The sequence below is a fragment of the Cyclopterus lumpus genome, chromosome 2 (assembly GCF_009769545.1).
Source record: "Cyclopterus lumpus isolate fCycLum1 chromosome 2, fCycLum1.pri, whole genome shotgun sequence".
In the NCBI taxonomy this organism is placed as follows: Eukaryota; Metazoa; Chordata; class Actinopteri; order Perciformes; family Cyclopteridae; genus Cyclopterus; species Cyclopterus lumpus.
The window spans coordinates 11,938,138-11,948,808 of record NC_046967.1 but is presented as its reverse complement, the minus strand read 5'-3'; the positions used below and the strand labels follow the sequence as shown (position 1 = coordinate 11,948,808).

Sequence of the window (10,671 nt, the reverse complement as noted above, 5' to 3'; positions counted from 1 at the left end):
TTGGTACACTATTGGTACACTATTGGTACACTATTGGTACACTATTGATACACTATTGGTACACTATTGGTACACTATTGGTACACTATTGATACACTATTGGTACACTATTGGTACACTATTGGTACACTATTGGTACACTATTGGTACACTATTGGTACACTATTGGTACACTATTGGTACACTATTGGTACACTATTGATACACTATTGGTACACTATTGGTACACTATTGATACACTATTGGTACACTATTGATACACTATTGGTACACTATTGGTACACTATTGATACACTATTGGTACACTATTGGTACACTATTGGTACACTATTGGTACACTATTGGTACACTATTGGTACACTATTGGTACACTATTGGTACACTATTGGTACACTATTGGTACACTATTGGTACACTATTGATACACTATTGGTACACTATTGGTACACTATTGATACACTATTGGTACACTATTGGTACACTATTGATACACTATTGATACACTATTGGTACACTATTGGTACACTATTGATACACTATTGGTACACTATTGGTACACTATTGGTACACTATTGATACACTATTGATACACTATTGGTACACTATTGATACACTATTGGTACACTATTGGTACACTATTGATACACTATTGGTACACTATTGATACACTATTGGTACACTATTGGTACACTATTGATACACTATTGGTACACTATTGGTACACTATTGGTACACTATTGATACACTATTGGTACACTATTGGTACACTATTGGTACACTATTGGTACACTATTGATACACTATTGATACACTTGGTACACTATTGATACACTATTGATACACTATTGATACATTATTGGTACACTATTGGTACACTATTGATACACTATTGATACACTATTGATACACTTGGTACACTATTGATACACTATTGATACACTATTGATACACTATTGATACATTATTGGTACACTATTGGTACACTATTGATACACTATTGATACACTATTGATACACTTGGTACACTATTGATACACTATTGATACATTATTGGTACACTATTGGTACACTATTGGTACACTATTGATACACTATTGGTACACTATTGATACACTATTGATACACTATTGGTACACTATTGGTACACTATTGGTACACTATTGGTACACTATTGGTACACTATTGGTACACTATTGATACACTATTGATACACTATTGATACACTTGGTACACTATTGATACACTATTGGTACACTATTGGTACACTATTGATACACTATTGATACACTTGGTACACTATTGATACACTATTGATACACTATTGGTACACTATTGATACACTATTGATACACTATTGGTACACTATTGGTACACTATTGATACACTTGGTACACTATTGATACACTATTGATACACTATTGGTACACTATTGGTACACTATTGGTACACTATTGGTACACTTGGTACACTATTGATACACTATTGGTACACTATTGGTACACTATTGGTACACTATTGGTACACTATTGATACACTTGGTACACTATTGATACACTATTGATACACTATTGATACATTATTGATACACTATTGATACACTATTGATACACTATTGATACACTATTGATACACTATTGGTACACTATTGATACACTATTGATACACTATTGGTACACTATTGGTACACTATTGATACACTATTGATACACTTGGTACACTATTGGTACACTATTGATACACTATTGATACATTATTGGTACACTATTGATACACTATTGATACACTATTGATACACTTGGTACACTATTGATACACTATTGATACACTTGGTACACTATTGATACATTATTGATACACTATTGATACACTATTGGTACACTATTGGTACACTATTGATACATTATTGATACACTATTGATACACTATTGGTACACTATTGATACACTATTGATACACCACTGATACACCACTGATACACTTGTGAGTCCTCTTTGAGGTTTGATTTCATCATAGTGTTTTAAATGTGCCCTTTCACATAGAAATGCAGCTTCCTCCTCCAGTTCATCCGTGATTGAGGGGATTTTCCAAAGGAAACCATTTTGGTTGGTGTGGCGCAGAAGATAAATAAATAAAAGATAAGAAAGGAACAAGTGACTGTACTTTACTGTAACTCGCACCAAAGGGAATACGAGGATTATATATATATATATATAGTAAAGTGTATATATCATATTTTTATAAAGATGTACTATTTAAAAATGAATGGGTTTAATATCACATGAAGGAGAAGTTGTAAAGTACCGAGAGACAGACTCATGTTTACAACTATAAAACTATAGAATATCACTAGACTTATTAGGGAGTTTGGGGTCCTTTCTCTATCAATCAGGTGTGTGTGTGTGTGTGTGAGATTGGTTCATATTCTCCATGTCCAGCATGCTTACTTGACCTTAATCCCTGGAAGACCATCCACCGTAGCCACTCATGACGACTGGACGTTCTCAGGGAGCGTCAGAAGCTTTAAGGCAGCAGAGGCTGGACGTGTGTGTGTGTGTGTGTGTGTGTGTGTGTGTGTGTGTGTGTGTGTGTGTGTGTGTGTGCAGATGCAATGAGATCACCGTGTGGGTCTAGTTGCATGATTGGATTGCTGCTTTTTGATCTGCATGTGTGTGCGACTCCAAGAGAGATGGGGAAAGATGCAGGGGGGGGGGGGGGGTTATGGGGAGAGGATTGCTTCATAGACGACTAGCTGATGGACGAGCGAGGCCTCGATAAACGAGCTACACGTCCCCGGCCACATTATGCACACACACACACACACACACACACACACACACACACACACACACACACTCTCTCGTCGATGGGGAGCAGTTGACATTCCAAATGGATGGGCCTTTGTGCGGTCGCCTCCATCGGGGACCGGCTCATGTGAAAGGAAATGCAGAGGAATGAGAAGGGAAGACGGCGAGTCCCGTCACCCTTTTTGAAGGAGTGTTTACAATGTTGGATTCTCTTGATCTGAGTCCATCGTCGTGTTGTCCAAATGCTTTAAGGAAGAGCTTTCTGAGCATGTGTGGGTTAACAGCAGAGGCCTTAGCAAGAGCAGAGGAAATTAGTTTTAAATGCTGCCTCCCATTTATTATTTTTAAGCTTCGGTTGGGGCAACAAACTAGTTTCTCTTTTTACAAGAGTGGGTTAGAATCCAATGTGTGTGTGTGTGTGTCCTCTCCTGCAGTATTTTGCCCTGAAGCGTGTTAAACCCTGCTGAGATCCAGTTATTTTCACTTATTTGTAATTCTTTTTTAATAGATCTTCATTTCCTCCAGAGAGACAGACGAGAGCAACTTGGAAACTCTGCGTTTGCAGGAGTCCTGGTGGTGGAGCTGAAGTGGTCTGGGTGTGTGCGCAGAGCCACGGTGATGTTTAGGGCTGGCAAAGTGTAGTTATTTCAGGGTGAGGCTCGAACACCGGCTTTGTGATCTCTGCCAGTTTACGACCCACCGCCTCGCTACTTCTTCTTCTTTCCTTCTCTCACTCTCCATCCATCCCATCTCTAAACATTTGCTTCTGATCCTCCAAACGATCCTCTTGGAGCGCTTCCAGAACCAACAGCAGCTTATGGCTTCAATCCAGCCGCGTAACATACTAGACCTCATATTGAAGCTGTTTGAACGGGCTCACGGGGGCCACATTAGACCGTGTGTGTGTGTGTGTGCACATGCTACAACCTGCTGTTTCTTAAGGCAAGTTCATTCCAGTCCAACTAGAATGAATATGTGATGTAACATCCTCATTGATGGGAATGAACATGGCTGAATAATCTAGTGTTTGTAATCATTCAATGTGTGACTCCGCCTCCTGTTTGTACGTGACTCCTCTGGTCGTCCTGTTAAAAGCTCTCGTTACCATCTGCTTTTATTCTGAAACTACGGCTCCAGTTTCCTGTTTGTTTGACGCAGTCGGTGCTTGACGTTATGAGGCGCGTGTGTGTGGGTTTAACGGTCGCCGTGGTGACGGCGACTGCTCATGGAGGTTGTTCAAAAACCAATATGAGTGCGACATGTTGTAGGTGTGACGGCTCGAAGGTGGGAGTGTGCACGTGGTGGGAGTGTGCACGTGGTGGGAGTGTGCACGTGGTGGGAGTGTGCACGTGGTGGGAGTGTGCACGTGGAAGCACGAGTTCAAAGAAGGGAGACCATCGCTGGTGGAGAACCAGTTACTGAGGGATTGTTCCCCCGAACGGGAGCAGGATGGGGGGGGGTGAAGGGGGCCAATCAGAGACGTGCCGCTCTGCTCGCTGTGTTGCAGAAAGAGGGGGATGCATACAGGCACACATCCGTCTCCTCTGCCTGGGGATCCTTATTTATTATTTAATTTGGAGATTGCAGTGAATGAGGTCCCCAGTGAGGAGCTGGGCCCCATTTCGGGTAATCGCCTCTGTTTCACTGTGCGACATAAAACCAAATTGGTAGTTTTTGCATGTCGGTTTAGAGCAGAAGCCGTCGAGATGGATTTGCACCGCTAGTTCTCGTCGTTCCGTTCCTACAGGTTCATTATTTCCTTACATGCTAAGATAATATCTGTTTGCCATGGCAACATTGGACTGGTCTATATGTGCAGCTTTGTTTGGCTGTAAATCTGCACCCGATGACATCTTGTGTAATAGTCATTGGCGAGTTCAATTGAGGTCGAGGTTTTTGCACGTCGGCATCGTGGACGCAGAGGACTAAAACTGGACTTTATTGATGGGAACCAGTGCTTTTGGATGAGGAGATAAATTCATAAGTGGGCACGCTAAGAGTTTATAAAGCAGCTTAAACCACAAGAGTCCGCTTCAGGATCCAACATGAGAGTTCTCCCCCTCTGAGTGTTAACCACGGTCCTGATTAAACCTTTCCAAGGCCCTCTGTCGCGTGCGTGTGCGTGTGCGTGTGCGTGTGTGTGTGTGTGTGTGTGTGTGGGGGGGGTTCTCCTTCAATAGGCAAAGTGTTTCTTAAGCTCCCTCCTCGTCTCCGTTCTGGATGTTTTCCAGAGGCCTGGGTGGAATTCATGGCGTCTCCCCTGCTGAGCCTCCAGCCGTTTGTTTCTCGGAGAAACGAGCGGAGGAATGTAGCCCGAGATGAGATGTGTGGGAGGAAGAGAAGTTTAGTTTTTCACCTCCTCCACCTTTTCTTCTTTTTCTTTTCCCCTCTTTCTCTCCGGCTCCATCATTCCTGTCATAATTCCCTGCCGACGTTCGAGCCGACTGTCCCTTTAATGAGTCGCTGTCGCCACTCTGATTTGATTTATGTGGCCGTTGAAGTGTTTGTTCCTCCTTCTTCCTCTCAAGGGGGTCGACTGAGCTTTTTAACGCATCGGTGCGATTTGGGAACATTTCGTTTGAAGGGGATTGTAACATTGGTGTTTATGGTAATATGTGTGTGTGTTTGATTGACGTGCTTTGATGTCTCTGAGATATCCACTTTTAATTGCACTGAAGATATTCAAGCATCTCCTTAACAACACACACACACACACACACCCGTATCTGCAACACGTGCACAAACTAAACGCATGGCGAGCTTTAGCATGTGACCCTCAGCGGTTCTCCGCTGCGAGGAACCTGAAGCTCTCCAGACGACTCGGCCACAACGTTTGTGGCGCTGGTGGATTTTTGTCATTCCTGTTTTCATTTTGTATGCTTTGTCTCACTTCTATTCGGGGAGCGTTCATGCTCTAGGGTTTCCAACTACAAATCCCATGATGCTTTGGGGAAAATAACGCTGTTATGGATTCAGTTATACTGTGGGCTATATACTTGAGCCTATATTTGGGAAATTGAACCATTAAATGTATGCTGAATTAGCTATTAGCAGCTGTTATCTGCACAGACGACTGATTCTCAGGCAGGCTCTGGAGTTATAAGGAGTGTCTTTCTTCTATCATCTCTAAGTTATGGATGTATATTAAAGAAGGACATCAGAGATGACTATCTCCAGACAGTGAAGGTCAGTATCTTTTCCTCACTTCTCTCGGACCAAGTGTTCCCATCGTGAAGATGACCTCAGAATGTCGGATATGTAGGACGTGCATGCGCTTCCATAACTAATAATAACATGACAGATTTGCAGGCGTTCCACCACCGTCCTACACCAGACGCCAATTGATTCTCTTCTAATGGTGCAAGATCGTGAACGCGTTTCCATCTGCTGCTCGATTGAATTGTCTGAGACACACACACACACACACACACACACACACACACACACTGTTTTCTTCATTGCAGCCTGTAGGCATTTCCATCTTCTGATGGGGGAAGATGGAAATCAGTGTGATTTCCCAGAGTGCTTTTGCTGTCACTGCTGACAATGCTGGCAGGTATTTTGCCAACATGCTGTTTATTCAACAGTCCAGTTAGGTGTGTGTGTGTGTGTGTGTGTGTGTGTGTGTGTGTGTGTGTGTGTGTGTGTGTGTGTGTGTGTGTGTGTGTGTGTGTGTGTGTGTGTGTGTGTGTGTGTGTGTGTGTGTGTGTGTGTGTGTGTGTGTGTGTGTGTGTGTGTGTGTGTGTGTGTGTGTGTGTGTGTGTGTGTGTGTGTGTGTGTGTGTGTGTGTGTGTGTGTGTGTGTGTGTGTGTGTGAACCCAAAGGCCTCTCCCTTCTGGTAGTGTGGAGGACGTCTTGCCAGTGGGTTAAGCCGTTTAACCTAATCTGAGCGAGGGGATGTGATTGGTGGCCAGTGGAGGAGGAAGGAAGCCCCTCCCAGCTGTCCTGCTGTTCACTGGTATGTTTTTCTTTTCCTCGAGAGGAAGTTGAACTGTTCTCTATCTTCATATCAAGGTGGTGTCGACATGCAGCACGTGAGCGGTGCATAAAATCACATTTAAACGACAGCAATAAAATTAAAATAAACGTCCCTTTGCTAAATAGCTCAGAACCCCCCCCCCCCCCCCCCCCCCCGCAATGCCAACAGGCTTTATGGAAAACTCCAACACAGTGGGGATGGTGATCAGCAGCGGGGGCTCTTTGTGAGTCGTCTTCTCGGCATCCAACGCTGAAGAACTAGCACTCTGACATGACGCTCCTAAACCAGATCGTATGGACTACTTCAGAAGATTGTGTATAGGCCATTAAACATTGTTTTCAGCCTTGGGGGAACCACTCCTCAAGGAATAGGACAAACTGGTACCACGCCAGCGGGTACAGTAGAAAGAACCACAAGAGGACTCTTGAAAAGGATTCCTCTGGGTCGTATCTGTAGGTCTGGTGTGAACACCCTCAGAGCTTCATGATACGGTGGACCATGAGAATAAAGAAGAACTGGAGGGATTTACGGCTCAACTGACGGCTTGGTGGAGTGAAGCTTCAGGTGATTCCCCGGCTCAGCGGGGTGTTTACGATCTCTTTCCCACAGCCCTTCTTCTCGTCTCTTTGTCTCGTAACCTTCAAGTTATGAAAGCTAATCTGGAGCCAGAAAGGTCAATCTAAAAACAAACAACCGGCAACGGTGCGATTTGTAAAGTAACATCTCAAAGTAATAATGGTATTCTTCGCTCTCGTCTTCCTCACAAAGATCGCTGCATAGCAAGGGACTGAAGACACGGGGTACCTTTTCAAACACGGGGTACCTTTTCAAACACGAGGTACCTTTTCAAACACGGGGTACCTTTTCAAACACGAGGTACCTTGTCAAACACGGGGTACCTTTTCAAACACGGGGTACCTTTTCAAACACGAGGTACCTTGTCAAACACGGGGTACCTTGTCAAACACGGGGTACCTTTTCAAACACGAGGTACCTTTTCAAACACGAGGTACCTTGTCAAACACGGGGTACCTTGTCAAACACGAGGTACCTTGTCAAACACGAGGTACCTTTTCAAACACGAGGTACCTTGTCAAACACGGGGTACCTTGTCAAACACGAGATACCTTTTCAAACACGAGGTACCTTGTCAAACACGAGGTACCTTGTCAAACACGAGGTACCTTGTCAAACACGAGATACCTTTTCAAACACGAGGTACCTTGTCAAACACGAGGTACCTTGTCAAACACGAGGTACCTTGTCAAACACGAGGTACCTTGTCAAACACGAGGTACCTTTTCAAACACGGGATACCTTGTCAAACACGAGGTACCTTGTCAAACACGGGGTACCTTTTCAAACACGAGGTACCTTTTCAAACACGAGGTACCTTGTCAAACACGGGGTACCTTGTCAAACACGGGGTACCTTGTCAAACACGTGGTACCTTGTCAAACACGAGGTACCTTGTCAAACACGGGGTACCTTTTCAAACACGAGATACCTTTTCAAACACGAGGTACCTTGTCAAACACGTGGTACCTTGTCAAACACGTGGTACCTTGTCAAACACGAGATACCTTGTCAAACACGGGGTACCTTGTCAAACACGAGGTACCTTGTCAAACACGAGGTACCTTGTCAAACACGAGGTACCTTTTCAAACACGGGATACCTTGTCAAACACGAGGTACCTTGTCAAACACGGGGTACCTTTTCAAACACGAGGTACCTTTTCAAACACGAGGTACCTTTTCAAACACGAGGTACCTTGTCAAACACGGGGTACCTTGTCAAACACGAGGTACCTTTTCAAACACGTGGTACCTTGTCAAACACGAGGTACCTTTTCAAACACGTGGTACCTTGTCAAACACGAGGTACCTTTTCAAACACGGGGTACCTTTTCAAACACGAGGTACCTTTTCAAACACGAGGTACCTTGTCAAACACGAGGTACCTTTTCAAACACGAGGTACCTTTTCAAACACGAGGTACCTTGTCAAACACGGGGTACCTTGTCAAACACGAGGTACCTTTTCAAACAAGAGATACCTTGTCAAACACGGGGTACCTTGTCAAACACGAGGTACCTTGTCAAACACGAGATACCTTGTCAAACACGAGGTACCTTGTCAAACACGGGGTACCTTGTCAAACACGAGGTACGTTTTCAAACACGAGGTACCTTGTCAAACACGGGGTACCTTGTCAAACACGAGGTACCTTTTCAAACACGTGGTACCTTGTCAAACACGAGGTACCTTGTCAAACACGGGGTACCTTTTCAAACACGGGGTACCTTGTCAAACACGAGGTACCTTGTCAAACACGAGGTACCTTGTCAAACACGTGGTACCTTTTCAAACACGGGGTACCTTGTCAAACACGAGGTACCTTTTCAAACACGGGGTACCTTGTCAAACACGGGGTACCTTGTCAAACACGGGGTACCTTTTCAAACACGAGGTACCTTTTCAAACACGGGGTACCTTGTCAAACACGAGGTACCTTGTCAAACACGGGGTACCTTTTCAAACACGGGGTACCTTGTCAAACACGGGGTACCTTTTCAAACACGAGGTACCTTGTCAAACACGGGGTACCTTGTCAAACATGCCTTCACTGCCTCGAGTCATATTCTTTTATTTCACGCCTGTCTTATTGTGAAAATCACAAGTCTGCAGGGGCAGTAAGACCTCTCGATGAGAAATTACCTTTTTCCTTCTGCCGTGGACCACATCAACCAAATCTATCACAATAAGTATGAATGCTACAAATGCCATGTGTGCTAATTCTCTTTTCTTTGAGGGGGGGGGGGTTCTTAGGTCATTTGCACCAGTGACGCTGCGGGGCTCTCTGTATGTAAACCCCTCGGCAGATGGTGGGAATATTGTTCTTGGCCGTGGGTTTGCAGGGAAAGACGGGATCTGAAGAAAGGAAGGGAGGGAGAAGGAAAAATACTGGAAGATAATAAACACGACAATGAATAGGTGAAATCCGTCTGCTCTGAAATGGAGAGCTGTTTCCAGAGAGAATGGGTGACCCAGCTTGTGCTTTGAGTGGAGGACACGCGGACCGCCGGTGTGACTGTTTTACTAACCGGCTCCGGACAAAGATAGAGAGGCCTCTTCGTATAATTCATGAGCCATTCATCCGTTACACAAAGGCCACAATGGGGAGAGAGAATAAAGACTAAATGGGGAAAGTGGAGTGAAATACGCGGAGGCCTCGAGGGGCCGAAGGCGACCGGATAGTCGGAACCGGGAGAGCAGTCGGTGAATCTTTTTAGCGAGGGTGTGTTTTGGTTATTGTCAGTTACACAACCCAGAAACGCGGTCCGATTGAGTTCTACCGCAGCTGACTGTCGTGGGTCTTTTTATACACGGTTGTGACACACAGCCCCCGTGGGGAGAGGGGGGGCTGTGTGTCACAACCGTGTATAAAAAGACAGGAGCTCCACTGTAATTTGAGTCACTTTATGAAGCGTAAACAGAACGAGGAAGTATTTTTTTTTTCCAGCTTTGGACGACGGCTGCCGGGCTCGAAGCCAGAATCCTCCAGTTGGTTGTCGAGGCTCACTGCAGGTCCTGCTCGCCTTCTAATTATCTTTATTTATTTATTTATTTTAAAAGACGAGAGCCACGTCGGTGTGTGAGGCTCAAGAGAAGACGGCCGTGTGAAACTGGACCCCGGCCTTTCAGGACACGACCCTGGCGGCTTTACACAGTCCAGAGTTCTGACTTCAACTCTTTTAATTGTGCGTCTGCACGCCAAGTTCACACACACACACACACACACACACACACACACACACACACACACACACACACACACACACACACACAATGCCAATGAATGCGTCACTGTATGAATGCGCTCAAT

General features: G+C 44.7%; 1 protein-coding gene across 1 annotated transcript in view; it reads left to right on the top strand.

The window, feature by feature from the left end:
• The first annotated feature begins 6,606 nt into the window (after positions 1-6,606).
• LOC117741340 (FERM, ARHGEF and pleckstrin domain-containing protein 1-like) overlaps positions 6,607-10,671 on the top strand; it is a 26,258-nt gene continuing 22,193 nt past the window's right edge. Inside the window, exon 1 of the mRNA XM_034548363.1 lies at positions 6,607-6,762. The gene's annotated coding sequence lies outside the window, so the exon portion shown is untranslated. The remainder of the gene's footprint in view (positions 6,763-10,671) is intronic.